Raw genomic sequence first — 19,691 nt, 5'->3', positions numbered from 1 at the left:
CCTCCTCCGCCCCCTTCCCCTTCAACATTCAACCGGATTTCCTCAAGGTGCTGGGAGTCTGGTTCGGGAAGGAAGGAGCGGCCCTCAAGTCCTGGCAAGAACGCTTGGCCAAGGTGAAGCAACGGATCGGACTCTGGAGCCTCAGACACCTCACTTGTGAGGGTAAGGCACTCGTCCTGCGTAATGAGGTCCTGCCCGTCTTGCAGTACACGGCGCAGGCCAGGCCCCCTCACGTCACTGTGTGCAGGGCCATTACCAGGACAGTGTTTCACTTTGTCTGGGGATCCAAGATGGACAGAGTCAGGCGGGCCGTCATGTACAAGGAGCCTCGCAAGGGTGGGAAGGGCGTTCCAGATATCCCCACCCTCCTGCGATCCTCTTTTGTGTGTGATTGTGTCCGCCGGACTTTGCAAGTCAAGAATGGCTCCGCGGGCAGGTCCATGTCTCGCTTCTTCCTGCTTCCTCTTTGGAGGCGACTCGGCTGGGACAAGTGGGACAGCTCCTTCCCCTACAACTGGACGACGCCATGGTTCTACGGAGACGTCGTTCGATTTGTGGGGGAACATCAACTGGAGGGACTCAAGCCCGACTTGTGGAAGCCCAAAACTATCCACAAGCTCATCAGAGCCAAGGATGACGTGGAGAACATCACAGGACTTCACCAGGACACGCTGGAGACTGTGTGGACAAATGTGTCGTCTGACAGGCTGACCAACGGGCACAAGGACTTGTCGTGGATGGCGATTCAGGGCGGACTGCCCGTCCGGTCATTCATGCATGCCCGGAACCTGTGCAAGACCCGGTACTGCCCAAGGTGCCCCTTCGTGGAGGAAACATCTTTGCACACTTTTTGGGACTGCGGATTTGCACAGCGCATGTTGACTGCCCTTGAGGACGACCTGAGGAACTCTGTCCCCAGGGCGAGCCTATCGCACCATTCTGTGCTTTACGGACTCTTCCCTGGGGTTCATACCGTCGGAGCCATCCAGGAGGCTTGGCGCCTTATGAACTGCTTCAAGGATGCCGTTTGGGTCGCCAGGAACCGGCTCATCTTGAGGAGGGAGAGGATGTCCATCCAGGACTGCCGCAGGCTGATCCACAGCCTGCTCAGAGACTATTCCATCGTGGACGGTCCGGAGGACGAGGATGAGGACTAAACCCCTCCTCCCCCTCTCCCCTTATGTGTCTTGTCTTTCAATAAAGCTTCGGGCCTGTGATTTTCCCCTCCCCATCCCCTTTTTCCCAATCCCCATCCCTTATCACGGTTCGTCGTACTGTATTGATTGACATGCTTTTTCTTTCAGATTGAGTGTTTTGTGTAGCATAGGGGTGTGATGTGTCTAGTTAGTGCGTCGTATCCTCATGCTATGTAAATATGATGTAGAATTCTGTGTGTACTGGGCTGCGGCACAGTACACTGTCTGTTAACTTATTTTTAGTGCTAATAAAAGATATATTCAATCAAAAAATCTGTTCTTATCAGTTTAATATCTGATACGTCCCCTATCTGGGGACCATATATTAAATGGATTTTTAGAACAGGGAGATGGAAAAAGAGCTTGCTCTGTCCACTCCACGCATTGACCTGGTATTGCAGTATCTCCAGGACCGGTGCACCCCTTCTTTAATGCAGTTTCTAAAATCAGAAAGAATTGAATTCAATGCTTTTTGTTCATTTTGCTTGTTTGTCGGATTTTGGGATGGACTCTTTGGCTTTGCTTTTCTTCTCCTCATTGGATTTTTCATGTTAAAAGTTGCAGAAGCCAGATGACAAGCTCATTTTGGTTCAACTTCAGCAACTGTGCATTGCATTGCCATGTAATGTAATGTAATGCAATGCTATCTATCTAGCTCTCCCTCTATACTTCCTTTTGGATAAACAGACATATTAGGCAAGCATTTTGGAGCTTTCACCTAAATAACTACAGGTGGTGAGATAAGCTGCACAATATAATTGACCTTTCAGTATATTGTTGCACACACACCATCTATTTAGCAAATGCCCTTGTTATCAACAGCAGCCTTTTAAACTCACCTGAGCTAACAGGTATGTGAGCTGGTTACTCTGCTGCGCTTAAAATTTCTTTTTTGGTTTGCTACAATGCCTTTTCTGAAACGTTGTCTCCCTCTGCTGGAACACTGACTTCTTTCATTTAATGCCTGCAGACTATAAAAGAGAAACCAACCCAAAAAGTTTGGTTGATTAGTCTGTGGCATTCTTTTAAACTGTTGCTTATGGCGGTCTCTGTGAGCTTCTCAGTGACATTCAGCCATCCAGGTATCCCGCCTGCAGTAGACGGAATGTGGCAATGGAACGCTGGCTGCGCGTGTCATAATAGGCTCTGAGCCTTTATATACCTGCGCACAGCAGCAGCCACCTTCAGTCTGCTGCTGGACAGCCAGCAGCAGCAGCAGCAGGAGAGGTAATTAATCAGCAACCCTCCTGCTAAGGGTAGACAGCTGCTCGTTCCACCCCCCCCCCCCGCCTTAATTGGTTCTCCTCCCTTCCAACGGTGTTGAGGCGGGTGGGAACAGCCGGGGGTTGAGGGTACTGTGCTAAAAGAGGTGGAGTTATGCAGATCTAAAACGCGTGGATTGCAGCAGCAGCAAGCCGAAAAGTGCAGGCATGTGAGGGATCTAGAGGTTGACAGCATGTCTTCTTAACGGGAGTCCAGGTGGCCATCTCCACAAATGGACTTTTCAGAATCCTTGGGTGGCACCATAGTCGGAAACCAATTCTGGTTATCGCTTCTCGGCCTTTTGGCTAAGATCAAGTGTAGTATCTGTTCTTATCAGTTTAATATCTGATACGTCCCCTATCTGGGGACCATATATTAAATGGATTTTTAGAACAGGGAGATGGAAAAAGAGCTTGCTCTGTCCACTCCACGCATTGACCTGGTATTGCAGTATCTCCAGGACCGGTGCACCCCTTCTTTAATGCAGTTTCTAAAATCAGAAAGAATTGAATTCAATGCTTTTTGTTCATTTTGCTTGTTTGTCGGATTTTGGGATGGACTCTTTGGCTTTGCTTTTCTTCTCCTCATTGGATTTTTCATGTTAAAAGTTGCAGAAGCCAGATGACAAGCTCATTTTGGTTCAACTTCAGCAACTGTGCATTGCATTGCCATGTAATGTAATGTAATGCAATGCTATCCATCTAGCTCTCCCTCTATACTTCCTTTTGGATAAACAGACATATTAGGCAAGCATTTTGGAGCTTTCACCTAAATAACTACAGGTGGTAAGATAAGCTGCACAATATAATTGACCTTTCAGTATATTGTTGCACACACACCATCTATTTAGCAAATGCCCTTGTTATCAACAGCAGCCTTTTAAACTCACCTGAGCTAACAGGTATGTGAGCCGGTTACTCTGCTGCGCTTAAAATTTCTTTTTTGGTTTGCTACAATGCCTTTTCTGAAACGTTGTCTCCCTCTGCTGGAACACTGACTTCTTTCATTTAATGCCTGCAGACTATAAAAGAGAAACCAACCCAAAAAGTTTGGTTGATTAGTCTGTGGCATTCTTTTAAACTGTTGCTTATGGCGGTCTCTGTGAGCTTCTCAGTGACATTCAGCCATCCAGGTATCCCGCCTGCAGTAGACGGAATGTGGCAATGGAACGCTGGCTGCGCGTGTCATAATAGGCTCTGAGCCTTTATATACCTGCGCACAGCAGCAGCCACCTTCAGTCTGCTGCTGGACAGCCAGCAGCAGCAGCAGCAGGAGAGGTAATTAATCAGCAACCCTCCTGCTAAGGGTAGACAGCTGCTCGTTCCACCCCCCCCCCGCCTTAATTGGTTCTCCTCCCTTCCAACGGTGTTGAGGCGGGTGGGAACAGCCGGGGGTTGAGGGTACTGTGCTAAAAGAGGTGGAGTTATGCAGATCTAAAACGCGTGGATTGCAGCAGCAGCAAGCCGAAAAGTGCAGGCATGTGAGGGATCTAGAGGTTGACAGCATGTCTTCTTAACGGGAGTCCAGGTGGCCATCTCCACAAATGGACTTTTCAGAATCCTTGGGTGGCACCGTAGTCGGAAACCAATTCTGGTTATCGCTTCTCGGCCTTTTGGCTAAGATCAAGTGTAGTATCTGTTCTTATCAGTTTAATATCTGATACGTCCCCTATCTGGGGACCATATATTAAATGGATTTTTAGAACAGGGAGATGGAAAAAGAGCTTGCTCTGTCCACTCCACGCATTGACCTGGTATTGCAGTATCTCCAGGACCGGTGCACCCCTTCTTTAATGCAGTTTCTAAAATCAGAAAGAATTGAATTCAATGCTTTTTGTTCATTTTGCTTGTTTGTCGGATTTTGGGATGGACTCTTTGGCTTTGCTTTTCTTCTCCTCATTGGATTTTTCATGTTAAAAGTTGCAGAAGCCAGATGACAAGCTCATTTTGGTTCAACTTCAGCAACTGTGCATTGCATTGCCATGTAATGTAATGTAATGCAATGCTATCTATCTAGCTCTCCCTCTATACTTCCTTTTGGATAAACAGACATATTAGGCAAGCATTTTGGAGCTTTCACCTAAATAACTACAGGTGGTGAGATAAGCTGCACAATATAATTGACCTTTCAGTATATTGTTGCACACACACCATCTATTTAGCAAATGCCCTTGTTATCAACAGCAGCCTTTTAAACTCACCTGAGCTAACAGGTATGTGAGCTGGTTACTCTGCTGCGCTTAAAATTTCTTTTTTGGTTTGCTACAATGCCTTTTCTGAAACGTTGTCTCCCTCTGCTGGAACACTGACTTCTTTCATTTAATGCCTGCAGACTATAAAAGAGAAACCAACCCAAAAAGTTTGGTTGATTAGTCTGTGGCATTCTTTTAAACTGTTGCTTATGGCGGTCTCTGTGAGCTTCTCAGTGACATTCAGCCATCCAGGTATCCCGCCTGCAGTAGACGGAATGTGGCAATGGAACGCTGGCTGCGCGTGTCATAATAGGCTCTGAGCCTTTATATACCTGCGCACAGCAGCAGCCACCTTCAGTCTGCTGCTGGACAGCCAGCAGCAGCAGCAGCAGGAGAGGTAATTAATCAGCAACCCTCCTGCTAAGGGTAGACAGCTGCTCGTTCCACCCCCCCCCCCCGCCTTAATTGGTTCTCCTCCCTTCCAACGGTGTTGAGGCGGGTGGGAACAGCCGGGGGTTGAGGGTACTGTGCTAAAAGAGGTGGAGTTATGCAGATCTAAAACGCGTGGATTGCAGCAGCAGCAAGCCGAAAAGTGCAGGCATGTGAGGGATCTAGAGGTTGACAGCATGTCTTCTTAACGGGAGTCCAGGTGGCCATCTCCACAAATGGACTTTTCAGAATCCTTGGGTTGCACCGTAGTCGGAAACCAATTCTGGTTATCGCTTCTCGGCCTTTTGGCTAAGATCAAGTGTAGTATCTGTTCTTATCAGTTTAATATCTGATACGTCCCCTATCTGGGGACCATATATTAAATGGATTTTTAGAACAGGGAGATGGAAAAAGAGCTTGCTCTGTCCACTCCACGCATTGACCTGGTATTGCAGTATCTCCAGGACCGGTGCACCCCTTCTTTAATGCAGTTTCTAAAATCAGAAAGAATTGAATTCAATGCTTTTTGTTCATTTTGCTTGTTTGTCGGATTTTGGGATGGACTCTTTGGCTTTGCTTTTCTTCTCCTCATTGGATTTTTCATGTTAAAAGTTGCAGAAGCCAGATGACAAGCTCACTTTGGTTCAACTTCAGCAACTGTGCATTGCATTGCCATGTAATGTAATGTAATGCAATGCTATCTATCTAGCTCTCCCTCTATACTTCCTTTTGGATAAACAGACATATTAGGCAAGCATTTTGGAGCTTTCACCTAAATAACTACAGGTGGTGAGATAAGCTGCACAATATAATTGACCTTTCAGTATATTGTTGCACACACACCATCTATTTAGCAAATGCCCTTGTTATCAACAGCAGCCTTTTAAACTCACCTGAGCTAACAGGTATGTGAGCTGGTTACTCTGCTGCGCTTAAAATTTCTTTTTTGGTTTGCTACAATGCCTTTTCTGAAACGTTGTCTCCCTCTGCTGGAACACTGACTTCTTTCATTTAATGCCTGCAGACTATAAAAGAGAAACCAACCCAAAAAGTTTGGTTGATTAGTCTGTGGCATTCTTTTAAACTGTTGCTTATGGCGGTCTCTGTGAGCTTCTCAGTGACATTCAGCCATCCAGGTATCCCGCCTGCAGTAGACGGAATGTGGCAATGGAACGCTGGCTGCGCGTGTCATAATAGGCTCTGAGCCTTTATATACCTGCGCACAGCAGCAGCCACCTTCAGTCTGCTGCTGGACAGCCAGCAGCAGCAGCAGGAGAGGTAATTAATCAGCAACCCTCCTGCTAAGGGTAGACAGCTGCTCGTTCCACCCCCCCCCCCGCCTTAATTGGTTCTCCTCCCTTCCAACGGTGTTGAGGCGGGTGGGAACAGCCGGGGGTTGAGGGTACTGTGCTAAAAGAGGTGGAGTTATGCAGATCTAAAACGCGTGGATTGCAGCAGCAGCAAGCCGAAAAGTGCAGGCATGTGAGGGATCTAGAGGTTGACAGCATGTCTTCTTAACGGGAGTCCAGGTGGCCATCTCCACAAATGGACTTTTCAGAATCCTTGGGTGGCACCGTAGTCGGAAACCAATTCTGGTTATCGCTTCTCGGCTTTTTGGCTAAGATCAAGTGTAGTATCTGTTCTTATCAGTTTAATATCTGATACGTCCCCTATCTGGGGACCATATATTAAATGGATTTTTAGAACAGGGAGATGGAAAAAGAGCTTGCTCTGTCCACTCCACGCATTGACCTGGTATTGCAGTATCTCCAGGACCGGTGCACCCCTTCTTTAATGCAGTTTCTAAAATCAGAAAGAATTGAATTCAATGCTTTTTGTACATTTTGCTTGTTTGTCGGATTTTGGGATGGACTCTTTGGCTTTGCTTTTCTTCTCCTCATTGGATTTTTCATGTTAAAAGTTGCAGAAGCCAGATGACAAGCTCATTTTGGTTCAACTTCAGCAACTGTGCATTGCATTGCCATGTAATGTAATGTAATGCAATGCTATCTATCTAGCTCTCCCTCTATACTTCCTTTTGGATAAACAGACATATTAGGCAAGCATTTTGGAGCTTTCACCTAAATAACTACAGGTGGTGAGATAAGCTGCACAATATAATTGACCTTTCAGTATATTGTTGCACACACACCATCTATTTAGCAAATGCCCTTGTTATCAACAGCAGCCTTTTAAACTCACCTGAGCTAACAGGTATGTGAGCTGGTTACTCTGCTGCGCTTAAAATTTCTTTTTTGGTTTGCTACAATGCCTTTTCTGAAACGTTGTCTCCCTCTGCTGGAACACTGACTTCTTTCATTTAATGCCTGCAGACTATAAAAGAGAAACCAACCCAAAAAGTTTGGTTGATTAGTCTGTGGCATTCTTTTAAACTGTTGCTTATGGCGGTCTCTGTGAGCTTCTCAGTGACATTCAGCCATCCAGGTATCCCGCCTGCAGTAGACGGAATGTGGCAATGGAACGCTGGCTGCGCGTGTCATAATAGGCTCTGAGCCTTTATATACCTGCGCACAGCAGCAGCCACCTTCAGTCTGCTGCTGGACAGCCAGCAGCAGCAGCAGCAGGAGAGGTAATTAATCAGCAACCCTCCTGCTAAGGGTAGACAGCTGCTCGTTCCACCCCCCCACCCCCCGCCTTAATTGGTTCTCCTCCCTTCCAACGGTGTTGAGGCGGGTGGGAACAGCCGGGGGTTGAGGGTACTGTGCTAAAAGAGGTGGAGTTATGCAGATCTAAAACGCGTGGATTGCAGCAGCAGCAAGCCGAAAAGTGCAGGCATGTGAGGGATCTAGAGGTTGACAGCATGTCTTCTTAACGGGAGTCCAGGTGGCCATCTCCACAAATGGACTTTTCAGAATCCTTGGGTGGCACCGTAGTCGGAAACCAATTCTGGTTATCGCTTCTCGGCCTTTTGGCTAAGATCAAGTGTAGTATCTGTTCTTATCAGTTTAATATCTGATACGTCCCCTATCTGGGGACCATATATTAAATGGATTTTTAGAACAGGGAGATGGAAAAAGAGCTTGCTCTGTCCACTCCACGCATTGACCTGGTATTGCAGTATCTCCAGGACCGGTGCACCCCTTCTTTAATGCAGTTTCTAAAATCAGAAAGAATTGAATTCAATGCTTTTTGTTCATTTTGCTTGTTTGTCGGATTTTGGGATGGACTCTTTGGCTTTGCTTTTCTTCTCCTCATTGGATTTTTCATGTTAAAAGTTGCAGAAGCCAGATGACAAGCTCATTTTGGTTCAACTTCAGCAACTGTGCATTGCATTGCCATGTAATGTAATGTAATGCAATGCTATCTATCTAGCTCTCCCTCTATACTTCCTTTTGGATAAACAGACATATTAGGCAAGCATTTTGGAGCTTTCACCTAAATAACTACAGGTGGTGAGATAAGCTGCACAATATAATTGACCTTTCAGTATATTGTTGCACACACACCATCTATTTAGCAAATGCCCTTGTTATCAACAGCAGCCTTTTAAACTCACCTGAGCTAACAGGTATGTGAGCTGGTTACTCTGCTGCGCTTAAAATTTCTTTTTTGGTTTGCTACAATGCCTTTTCTGAAACGTTGTCTCCCTCTGCTGGAACACTGACTTCTTTCATTTAATGCCTGCAGACTATAAAAGAGAAACCAACCCAAAAAGTTTGGTTGATTAGTCTGTGGCATTCTTTTAAACTGTTGCTTATGGCGGTCTCTGTGAGCTTCTCAGTGACATTCAGCCATCCAGGTATCCCGCCTGCAGTAGACGGAATGTGGCAATGGAACGCTGGCTGCGCGTGTCATAATAGGCTCTGAGCCTTTATATACCTGCGCACAGCAGCAGCCACCTTCAGTCTGCTGCTGGACAGCCAGCAGCAGCAGCAGGAGAGGTAATTAATCAGCAACCCTCCTGCTAAGGGTAGACAGCTGCTCGTTCCACCCCCCCCCCCCCCGCCTTAATTGGTTCTCCTCCCTTCCAACGGTGTTGAGGCGGGTGGGAACAGCCGGGGGTTGAGGGTACTGTGCTAAAAGAGGTGGAGTTATGCAGATCTAAAACGCGTGGATTGCAGCAGCAGCAAGCCGAAAAGTGCAGGCATGTGAGGGATCTAGAGGTTGACAGCATGTCTTCTTAACGGGAGTCCAGGTGGCCATCTCCACAAATGGACTTTTCAGAATCCTTGGGTGGCACCGTAGTCGGAAACCAATTCTGGTTATCGCTTCTCGGCCTTTTGGCTAAGATCAAGTGTAGTATCTGTTCTTATCAGTTTAATATCTGATACGTCCCCTATCTGGGGACCATATATTAAATGGATTTTTAGAACAGGGAGATGGAAAAAGAGCTTGCTCTGTCCACTCCACGCATTGACCTGGTATTGCAGTATCTCCAGGACCGGTGCACCCCTTCTTTAATGCAGTTTCTAAAATCAGAAAGAATTGAATTCAATGCTTTTTGTACATTTTGCTTGTTTGTCGGATTTTGGGATGGACTCTTTGGCTTTGCTTTTCTTCTCCTCATTGGATTTTTCATGTTAAAAGTTGCAGAAGCCAGATGACAAGCTCATTTTGGTTCAACTTCAGCAACTGTGCATTGCATTACCATGTAATGTAATGTAATGCAATGCTATCTATCTAGCTCTCCCTCTATACTTCCTTTTGGATAAACAGACATATTAGGCAAGCATTTTGGAGCTTTCACCTAAATAACTACAGGTGGTGAGATAAGCTGCACAATATAATTGACCTTTCAGTATATTGTTGCACACACACCATCTATTTAGCAAATGCCCTTGTTATCAACAGCAGCCTTTTAAACTCACCTGAGCTAACAGGTATGTGAGCTGGTTACTCTGCTGCGCTTAAAATTTCTTTTTTGGTTTGCTACAATGCCTTTTCTGAAACGTTGTCTCCCTCTGCTGGAACACTGACTTCTTTCATTTAATGCCTGCAGACTATAAAAGAGAAACCAACCCAAAAAGTTTGGTTGATTAGTCTGTGGCATTCTTTTAAACTGTTGCTTATGGCGGTCTCTGTGAGCTTCTCAGTGACATTCAGCCATCCAGGTATCCCGCCTGCAGTAGACGGAATGTGGCAATGGAACGCTGGCTGCGCGTGTCATAATAGGCTCTGAGCCTTTATATACCTGCGCACAGCAGCAGCCACCTTCAGTCTGCTGCTGGACAGCCAGCAGCAGCAGCAGCAGGAGAGGTAATTAATCAGCAACCCTCCTGCTAAGGGTAGACAGCTGCTCGTTCCACCCCCCCACCCCCCGCCTTAATTGGTTCTCCTCCCTTCCAACGGTGTTGAGGCGGGTGGGAACAGCCGGGGGTTGAGGGTACTGTGCTAAAAGAGGTGGAGTTATGCAGATCTAAAACACGTGGATTGCAGCAGCAGCAAGCCGAAAAGTGCAGGCATGTGAGGGATCTAGAGGTTGACAGCATGTCTTCTTAACGGGAGTCCAGGTGGCCATCTCCACAAATGGACTTTTCAGAATCCTTGGGTGGCACCGTAGTCGGAAACCAATTCTGGTTATCGCTTCTCGGCCTTTTGGCTAAGATCAAGTGTAGTATCTGTTCTTATCAGTTTAATATCTGATACGTCCCCTATCTGGGGACCATATATTAAATGGATTTTTAGAACAGGGAGATGGAAAAAGAGCTTGCTCTGTCCACTCCACGCATTGACCTGGTATTGCAGTATCTCCAGGACCGGTGCACCCCTTCTTTAATGCAGTTTCTAAAATCAGAAAGAATTGAATTCAATGCTTTTTGTTCATTTTGCTTGTTTGTCGGATTTTGGGATGGACTCTTTGGCTTTGCTTTTCTTCTCCTCATTGGATTTTTCATGTTAAAAGTTGCAGAAGCCAGATGACAAGCTCATTTTGGTTCAACTTCAGCAACTGTGCATTGCATTGTCATGTAATGTAATGTAATGCAATGCTATCTATCTAGCTCTCCCTCTATACTTCCTTTTGGATAAACAGACATATTAGGCAAGCATTTTGGAGCTTTCACCTAAATAACTACAGGTGGTGAGATAAGCTGCACAATATAATTGACCTTTCAGTATATTGTTGCACACACACCATCTATTTAGCAAATGCCCTTGTTATCAACAGCAGCCTTTTAAACTCACCTGAGCTAACAGGTATGTGAGCTGGTTACTCTGCTGCGCTTAAAATTTCTTTTTTGGTTTGCTACAATGCCTTTTCTGAAACGTTGTCTCCCTCTGCTGGAACACTGACTTCTTTCATTTAATGCCTGCAGACTATAAAAGAGAAACCAACCCAAAAAGTTTGGTTGATTAGTCTGTGGCATTCTTTTAAACTGTTGCTTATGGCGGTCTCTGTGAGCTTCTCAGTGACATTCAGCCATCCAGGTATCCCGCCTGCAGTAGACGGAATGTGGCAATGGAACGCTGGCTGCGCGTGTCATAATAGGCTCTGAGCCTTTATATACCTGCGCACAGCAGCAGCCACCTTCAGTCTGCTGCTGGACAGCCAGCAGCAGCAGCAGCAGGAGAGGTAATTAATCAGCAACCCTCCTGCTAAGGGTAGACAGCTGCTCGTTCCACCCCCCCCCCGCCTTAATTGGTTCTCCTCCCTTCCAACGGTGTTGAGGCGGGTGGGAACAGCCGGGGGTTGAGGGTACTGTGCTAAAAGAGGTGGAGTTATGCAGATCTAAAACGCGTGGATTGCAGCAGCAGCAAGCCGAAAAGTGCAGGCATGTGAGGGATCTAGAGGTTGACAGCATGCCTTCTTAACGGGAGTCCAGGTGGCCATCTCCACAAATGGACTTTTCAGAATCCTTGGGTGGCACCGTAGTCGGAAACCAATTCTGGTTATCGCTTCTCGGCCTTTTGGCTAAGATCAAGTGTAGTATCTGTTCTTATCAGTTTAATATCTGATACGTCCCCTATCTGGGGACCATATATTAAATGGATTTTTAGAACAGGGAAATGGAAAAAGAGCTTGCTCTGTCCACTCCACGCATTGACCTGGTATTGCAGTATCTCCAGGACCGGTGCACCCCTTCTTTAATGCTGTTTCTAAAATCAGAAAGAATTGAATTCAATGCTTTTTGTTCATTTTGCTTGTTTGTCGGATTTTGGGATGGACTCTTTGGCTTTGCTTTTCTTCTCCTCATTGGATTTTTCATGTTAAAAGTTGCAGAAGCCAGATGACAAGCTCATTTTGGTTCAACTTCAGCAACTGTGCATTGCATTGCCATGTAATGTAATGTAATGCAATGCTATCTATCTAGCTCTCCCTCTATACTTCCTTTTGGATAAACAGACATATTAGGCAAGCATTTTGGAGCTTTCACCTAAATAACTACAGGTGGTGAGATAAGCTGCACAATATAATTGACCTTTCAGTATATTGTTGCACACACACCATCTATTTAGCAAATGCCCTTGTTATCAACAGCAGCCTTTTAAACTCACCTGAGCTAACAGGTATGTGAGCTGGTTACTCTGCTGCGCTTAAAATTTCTTTTTTGGTTTGCTACAATGCCTTTTCTGAAACGTTGTCTCCCTCTGCTGGAACACTGACTTCTTTCATTTAATGCCTGCAGACTATAAAAGAGAAACCAACCCAAAAAGTTTGGTTGATTAGTCTGTGGCATTCTTTTAAACTGTTGCTTATGGCGGTCTCTGTGAGCTTCTCAGTGACATTCAGCCATCCAGGTATCCCGCCTGCAGTAGACGGAATGTGGCAATGGAACGCTGGCTGCGCGTGTCATAATAGGCTCTGAGCCTTTATATACCTGCGCACAGCAGCAGCCACCTTCAGTCTGCTGCTGGACAGCCAGCAGCAGCAGCAGCAGGAGAGGTAATTAATCAGCAACCCTCCTGCTAAGGGTAGACAGCTGCTCGTTCCACCCCCCCCCCCGCCTTAATTGGTTCTCCTCCCTTCCAACGGTGTTGAGGCGGGTGGGAACAGCCGGGGGTTGAGGGTACTGTGCTAAAAGAGGTGGAGTTATGCAGATCTAAAACGCGTGGATTGCAGCAGCAGCAAGCCGAAAAGTGCAGGCATGTGAGGGATCTAGAGGTTGACAGCATGTCTTCTTAACGGGAGTCCAGGTGGCCATCTCCACAAATGGACTTTTCAGAATCCTTGGGTGGCACCGTAGTCGGAAACCAATTCTGGTTATCGCTTCTCGGCCTTTTGGCTAAGATCAAGTGTAGTATCTGTTCTTATCAGTTTAATATCTGATACGTCCCCTATCTGGGGACCATATATTAAATGGATTTTTAGAACAGGGAGATGGAAAAAGAGCTTGCTCTGTCCACTCCACGCATTGACCTGGTATTGCAGTATCTCCAGGACCGGTGCACCCCTTCTTTAATGCAGTTTCTAAAATCAGAAAGAATTGAATTCAATGCTTTTTGTTCATTTTGCTTGTTTGTCGGATTTTGGGATGGACTCTTTGGCTTTGCTTTTCTTCTCCTCATTGGATTTTTCATGTTAAAAGTTGCAGAAGCCAGATGACAAGCTCATTTTGGTTCAACTTCAGCAACTGTGCATTGCATTGCCATGTAATGTAATGTAATGCAATGCTATCTATCTAGCTCTCCCTCTATACTTCCTTTTGGATAAACAGACATATTAGGCAAGCATTTTGGAGCTTTCACCTAAATAACTACAGGTGGTGAGATAAGCTGCACAATATAATTGACCTTTCAGTATATTGTTGCACACACACCATCTATTTAGCAAATGCCCTTGTTATCAACAGCAGCCTTTTAAACTCACCTGAGCTAACAGGTATGTGAGCTGGTTACTCTGCTGCGCTTAAAATTTCTTTTTTGGTTTGCTACAATGCCTTTTCTGAAACGTTGTCTCCCTCTGCTGGAACACTGACTTCTTTAATTTAATGCCTGCAGACTATAAAAGAGAAACCAACCCAAAAAGTTTGGTTGATTAGTCTGTGGCATTCTTTTAAACTGTTGCTTATGGCGGTCTCTGTGAGCTTCTCAGTGACATTCAGCCATCCAGGTATCCCGCCTGCAGTAGACGGAATGTGGCAATGGAACGCTGGCTGCGCGTGTCATAATAGGCTCTGAGCCTTTATATACCTGCGCACAGCAGCAGCCACCTTCAGTCTGCTGCTGGACAGCCAGCAGCAGCAGCAGCAGGAGAGGTAATTAATCAGCAACCCTCCTGCTAAGGGTAGACAGCTGCTCGTTCCACCCCCCCACCCCCCGCCTTAATTGGTTCTCCTCCCTTCCAACGGTGTTGAGGCGGGTGGGAACAGCCGGGGGTTGAGGGTACTGTGCTAAAAGAGGTGGAGTTATGCAGATCTAAAACGCGTGGATTGCAGCAGCAGCAAGCCGAAAAGTGCAGGCATGTGAGGGATCTAGAGGTTGACAGCATGTCTTCTTAACGGGAGTCCAGGTGGCCATCTCCACAAATGGACTTTTCAGAATCCTTGGGTGGCACCGTAGTCGGAAACCAATTCTGGTTATCGCTTCTCGGCCTTTTGGCTAAGATCAAGTGTAGTATCTGTTCTTATCAGTTTAATATCTGATACGTCCCCTATCTGGGGACCATATATTAAATGGATTTTTAGAACAGGGAGATGGAAAAAGAGCTTGCTCTGTCCACTCCACGCATTGACCTGGTATTGCAGTATCTCCAGGACCGGTGCAACCCTTCTTTAATGCAGTTTCTAAAATCAGAAAGAATTGAATTCAATGCTTTTTGTTCATTTTGCTTGTTTGTCGGATTTTGGGATGGACTCTTTGGCTTTGCTTTTCTTCTCCTCATTGGATTTTTCATGTTAAAAGTTGCAGAAGCCAGATGACAAGCTCATTTTGGTTCAACTTCAGCAACTGTGCATTGCATTGCCATGTAATGTAATGTAATGCAATGCTATCTATCTAGCTCTCCCTCTATACTTCCTTTTGGATAAACAGACATATTAGGCAAGCATTTTGGAGCTTTCACCTAAATAACTACAGGTGGTGAGATAAGCTGCACAATATAATTGACCTTTCAGTATATTGTTGCACACACACCATCTATTTAGCAAATGCCCTTGTTATCAACAGCAGCCTTTTAAACTCACCTGAGCTAACAGGTATGTGAGCTGGTTACTCTGCTGCGCTTAAAATTTCTTTTTTGGTTTGCTACAATGCCTTTTCTGAAACGTTGTCTCCCTCTGCTGGAACACTGACTTCTTTCATTTAATGCCTGCAGACTATAAAAGAGAAACCAACCCAAAAAGTTTGGTTGATTAGTCTGTGGCATTCTTTTAAACTGTTGCTTATGGCGGTCTCTGTGAGCTTCTCAGTGACATTCAGCCATCCAGGTATCCCGCCTGCAGTAGACGGAATGTGGCAATGGAACGCTGGCTGCGCGTGTCATAATAGGCTCTGAGCCTTTATATACCTGCGCACAGCAGCAGCCACCTTCAGTCTGCTGCTGGACAGCCAGCAGCAGCAGCAGCAGGAGAGGTAATTAATCAGCAACCCTCCTGCTAAGGGTAGACAGCTGCTCGTTCCACCCCCCCCCCCCGCCTTAATTGGTTCTCCTCCCTTCCAACGGTGTTGAGGCGGGTGGGAACAGCCGGGGGTTGAGGGTACTGTGCTAAAAGAGGTGGAGTTATGCAGATCTAAAACGCGTGGATTGCAGCAGCAGCAAGCCGAAAAGTGCAGGCATGTGAGGGATCTAGAGGTTGACAGCATGTCTTCTTAACGGGAGTCCAGGTGGCCATCTCCACAAATGGACTTTTCAGAATCCTTGGGTGGCACCGTAGTCGGAAACCAATTCTGGTTATCGCTTCTTGGCCTTTTGGCTAAGATCAAGTGTAGTATCTGTTCTTATCAGTTTAATATCTGATACGTCCCCTATCTGGGGACCATATATTAAATGGATTTTTAGAACAGGGAGATGGAAAAAGAGCTTGCTCTGTCCACTCCACGCATTGACCTGGTATTGCAGTATCTCCAGGACCGGTGCACCCCTTCTTTAATGCAGTTTCTAAAATCAGAAAGAATTGAATTCAATGCTTTTTGTTCATTTTGCTTGTTTGTCGGATTTTGGGATGGACTCTTTGGCTTTGCTTTTCTTCTCCTCATTGGATTTTTCATGTTAAAAGTTGCAGAAGCCAGATGACAAGCTCATTTTGGTTCAACTTCAGCAACTGTGCATTGCATTGCCATGTAATGTAATGTAATGCAATGCTATCTATCTAGCTCTCCCTCTATACTTCCTTTTGGATAAACAGACATATTAGGCAAGCATTTTGGAGCTTTCACCTAAATAACTACAGGTGGTGAGATAAGCTGCACAATATAATTGACCTTTCAGTATATTGTTGCACACACACCATCTATTTAGCAAATGCCCTTGTTATCAACAGCAGCCTTTTAAACTCACCTGAGCTAACAGGTATGTGAGCTGGTTACTCTGCTGCGCTTAAAATTTCTTTTTTGGTTTGCTACAATTCCTTTTCTGAAACGTTGTCTCCCTCTGCTGGAACACTGACTTCTTTCATTTAATGCCTGCAGACTATAAAAGAGAAACCAACCCAAAAAGTTTGGTTGATTAGTCTGTGGCATTCTTTAAAACTGTTGCTTATGGCGGTCTCTGTGAGCTTCTCAGTGACATTCAGCCATCCAGGTATCCCGCCTGCAGTAGACGGAATGTGGCAATGGAACGCTGGCTGCGCGTGTCATAATAGGCTCTGAGCCTTTATATACCTGCGCACAGCAGCAGCCACCTTCAGTCTGCTGCTGGACAGCCAGCAGCAGCAGCAGCAGGAGAGGTAATTAATCAGCAACCCTCCTGCTAAGGGTAGACAGCTGCTCGTTCCACCCCCCCCCCCGCCTTAATTGGTTCTCCTCCCTTCCAACGGTGTTGAGGCGGGTGGGAACAGCCGGGGGTTGAGGGTACTGTGCTAAAAGAGGTGGAGTTATGCAGATCTAAAACGCGTGGATTGCAGCAGCAGCAAGCCGAAAAGTGCAGGCATGTGAGGGATCTAGAGGTTGACAGCATGTCTTCTTAACGGGAGTCCAGGTGGCCATCTCCACAAATGGACTTTTCAGAATCCTTGGGTGGCACCGTAGTCGGAAACCAATTCTGGTTATCGCTTCTCGGCCTTTTGGCTAAGATCAAGTGTAGTATCTGTTCTTATCAGTTTAATATCTGATACGTCCCCTATCTGGGGACCATATATTAAATGGATTTTTAGAACAGGGAGATGGAAAAAGAGCTTGCTCTGTCCACTCCACGCATTGACCTGGTATTGCAGTATCTCCAGGACCGGTGCACCCCTTCTTTAATGCAGTTTCTAAAATCAGAAAGAATTGAATTCAATGCTTTTTGTTCATTTTGCTTGTTTGTCGGATTTTGGGATGGACTCTTTGGCTTTGCTTTTCTTCTCCTCATTGGATTTTTCATGTTAAAAGTTGCAGAAGCCAGATGACAAGCTCATTTTGGTTCAACTTCAGCAACTGTGCATTGCATTGCCATGTAATGTAATGTAATGCAATGCTATCTATCTAGCTCTCCCTCTATACTTCCTTTTGGATAAACAGACATATTAGGCAAGCATTTTGGAGCTTTCACCTAAATAACTACAGGTGGTGAGATAAGCTGCACAATATAATTGACCTTTCAGTATATTGTTGCACACACACCATCTATTTAGCAAATGCCCTTGTTATCAACAGCAGCCTTTTAAACTCACCTGAGCTAACAGGTATGTGAGCTGGTTACTCTGCTGCGCTTAAAATTTCTTTTTTGGTTTGCTACAATGCCTTTTCTGAAACGTTGTCTCCCTCTGCTGGAACACTGACTTCTTTCATTTAATGCCTGCAGACTATAAAAGAGAAACCAACCCAAAAAGTTTGGTTGATTAGTCTGTGGCATTCTTTTAAACTGTTGCTTATGGCGGTCTCTGTGACCTTCTCAGTGACATTCAGCCATCCAGGTATCCCGCCTGCAGTAGACGGAATGTGGCAATGGAACGCTGGCTGCGCGTGTCATAATAGGCTCTGAGCCTTTATATACCTGCGCACAGCAGCAGCCACCTTCAGTCTGCTGCTGGACAGCCAGCAGCAGCAGCAGCAGGAGAGGTAATTAATCAGCAACCCTCCTGCTAAGGGTAGACAGCTGCTCGTTCCACCCCCCCCCCCCCGCCTTAATTGGTTCTCCTCCCTTCCAACGGTGTTGAGGCGGGTGGGAACAGCCGGGGGTTGAGGGTACTGTGCTAAAAGAGGTGTAGTTATGCAGATCTAAAACGCGTGGATTGCAGCAGCAGCAAGCCGAAAAGTGCAGGCATGTGAGGGATCTAGAGGTTGACAGCATGTCTTCTTAACGGGAGTCCAGGTGGCCATCTCCACAAATGGACTTTTCAGAATCCTTGGGTGGCACCGTAGTCGGAAACCAATTCTGGTTATCGCTTCTCGGCCTTTTGGCTAAGATCAAGTGTAGTATCTGTTCTTATCAGTTTAATATCTGATACGTCCCCTATCTGGGGACCATATATTAAATGGATTTTTAGAACAGGGAGATGGAAAAAGAGCTTGCTCTGTCCACTCCACGCATTGACCTGGTATTGCAGTATCTCCAGGACCGGTGCACCCCTTCTTTAATGCAGTTTCTAAAATCAGAAAGAATTGAATTCAATGCTTTTTGTTCATTTTGCTTGTTTGTCGGATTTTGGGATGGACTCTTTGGCTTTGCTTTTCTTCTCCTCATTGGATTTTTCATGTTAAAAGTTGCAGAAGCCAGATGACAAGCTCATTTTGGTTCAACTTCAGCAACTGTGCATTGCATTGCCATGTAATGTAATGTAATGCAATGCTATCTATCTAGCTCTCCCTCTATACTTCCTTTTGGATAAACAGACATATTAGGCAAGCATTTTGGAGCTTTCACCTAAATAACTACAGGTGGTGAGATAAGCTGCACAATATAATTGACCTTTCAGTATATTGTTGCACACACACCATCTATTTAGCAAATGCCCTTGTTATCAACAGCAGCCTTTTAAACTCACCTGAGCTAACAGGTATGTGAGCTGGTTACTCTGCTGCGCTTAAAATTTCTTTTTTGGTTTGCTACAATGCCTTTTCTGAAACGTTGTCTCCCTCTGCTGGAACACTGACTTCTTTCATTTAATGCCTGCAGACTATAAAAGAGAAACCAACCCAAAAAGTTTGGTTGATTAGTCTGTGGCATTCTTTTAAACTGTTGCTTATGGCGGTCTCTGTGAGCTTCTCAGTGACATTCAGCCATCCAGGTATCCCGCCTGCAGTAGACGGAATGTGGCAATGGAACGCTGGCTGCGCGTGTCATAATAGGCTCTGAGCCTTTATATACCTGCGCACAGCAGCAGCCACCTTCAGTCTGCTGCTGGACAGCTAGCAGCAGCAGCAGCAGGAGAGGTAATTAATCAGCAACCCTCCTGCTAAGGGTAGACAGCTGCTCGTTCCACCCCCCCCCCCCCCCGCCTTAATTGGTTCTCCTCCCTTCCAACGGTGTTGAGGCGGGTGGGAACAGCCGGGGGTTGAGGGTACTGTGCTAAAAGAGGTGGAGTTATGCAGATCTAAAACGCGTGGATTGCAGCAGCAGCAAGCCGAAAAGTGCA

General features: G+C 45.8%; 13 non-coding genes and 1 pseudogene across 13 annotated transcripts; all 14 read left to right on the top strand.

Annotated features, from left to right (window-relative positions):
• Nucleotides 1-1,451: 1,451 nt before the first annotated feature.
• Nucleotides 1,452-1,622, top strand: LOC141210569 (U2 spliceosomal RNA; annotated as a pseudogene).
• A 1,122-nt stretch (nt 1,623-2,744) lies between these two features.
• Nucleotides 2,745-2,935, top strand: LOC141210845 (U2 spliceosomal RNA). The gene has a single exon (XR_012280846.1). It is a non-coding gene; the product is annotated as a U2 spliceosomal RNA (small nuclear RNA).
• A 1,120-nt stretch (nt 2,936-4,055) lies between these two features.
• Nucleotides 4,056-4,246, top strand: LOC141210834 (U2 spliceosomal RNA). The gene has a single exon (XR_012280845.1). It is a non-coding gene; the product is annotated as a U2 spliceosomal RNA (small nuclear RNA).
• A 1,122-nt stretch (nt 4,247-5,368) lies between these two features.
• On the top strand, nt 5,369-5,559 carry LOC141210822 (U2 spliceosomal RNA). The gene has a single exon (XR_012280843.1). It is a non-coding gene; the product is annotated as a U2 spliceosomal RNA (small nuclear RNA).
• A 1,118-nt stretch (nt 5,560-6,677) lies between these two features.
• LOC141210083 (U2 spliceosomal RNA) lies at nt 6,678-6,868 on the top strand. Its single transcript, XR_012280262.1, has one exon. It is a non-coding gene; the product is annotated as a U2 spliceosomal RNA (small nuclear RNA).
• A 1,124-nt stretch (nt 6,869-7,992) lies between these two features.
• Nucleotides 7,993-8,183, top strand: LOC141210810 (U2 spliceosomal RNA). The gene has a single exon (XR_012280842.1). It is a non-coding gene; the product is annotated as a U2 spliceosomal RNA (small nuclear RNA).
• A 1,121-nt stretch (nt 8,184-9,304) lies between these two features.
• LOC141210799 (U2 spliceosomal RNA) lies at nt 9,305-9,495 on the top strand. Its single transcript, XR_012280841.1, has one exon. It is a non-coding gene; the product is annotated as a U2 spliceosomal RNA (small nuclear RNA).
• A 1,124-nt stretch (nt 9,496-10,619) lies between these two features.
• Nucleotides 10,620-10,810, top strand: LOC141210788 (U2 spliceosomal RNA). Its single transcript, XR_012280840.1, has one exon. It is a non-coding gene; the product is annotated as a U2 spliceosomal RNA (small nuclear RNA).
• A 1,120-nt stretch (nt 10,811-11,930) lies between these two features.
• On the top strand, nt 11,931-12,121 carry LOC141210159 (U2 spliceosomal RNA). The gene has a single exon (XR_012280336.1). It is a non-coding gene; the product is annotated as a U2 spliceosomal RNA (small nuclear RNA).
• A 1,121-nt stretch (nt 12,122-13,242) lies between these two features.
• Nucleotides 13,243-13,433, top strand: LOC141210776 (U2 spliceosomal RNA). Its single transcript, XR_012280839.1, has one exon. It is a non-coding gene; the product is annotated as a U2 spliceosomal RNA (small nuclear RNA).
• Nucleotides 13,434-14,557: 1,124 nt separating this feature from the next.
• On the top strand, nt 14,558-14,748 carry LOC141209845 (U2 spliceosomal RNA). The gene has a single exon (XR_012280035.1). It is a non-coding gene; the product is annotated as a U2 spliceosomal RNA (small nuclear RNA).
• Nucleotides 14,749-15,870: 1,122 nt separating this feature from the next.
• On the top strand, nt 15,871-16,061 carry LOC141209828 (U2 spliceosomal RNA). The gene has a single exon (XR_012280018.1). It is a non-coding gene; the product is annotated as a U2 spliceosomal RNA (small nuclear RNA).
• Nucleotides 16,062-17,182: 1,121 nt separating this feature from the next.
• On the top strand, nt 17,183-17,373 carry LOC141210765 (U2 spliceosomal RNA). Its single transcript, XR_012280838.1, has one exon. It is a non-coding gene; the product is annotated as a U2 spliceosomal RNA (small nuclear RNA).
• A 1,123-nt stretch (nt 17,374-18,496) lies between these two features.
• LOC141210753 (U2 spliceosomal RNA) lies at nt 18,497-18,687 on the top strand. The gene has a single exon (XR_012280837.1). It is a non-coding gene; the product is annotated as a U2 spliceosomal RNA (small nuclear RNA).
• The last annotated feature ends 1,004 nt before the right edge of the window (nt 18,688-19,691 follow it).

Source organism: Phyllobates terribilis, unplaced genomic scaffold (genome assembly GCF_046119375.1).
Source record: "Phyllobates terribilis strain yellow unplaced genomic scaffold, ASM4611937v1 Scaffold_169__1_contigs__length_4117513, whole genome shotgun sequence".
Taxonomy (NCBI): Eukaryota; Metazoa; Chordata; class Amphibia; order Anura; family Dendrobatidae; genus Phyllobates; species Phyllobates terribilis.
The sequence above is the reverse complement of the archived record's forward strand: the minus strand, read 5'-3'. Positions and strand labels throughout refer to the sequence as shown.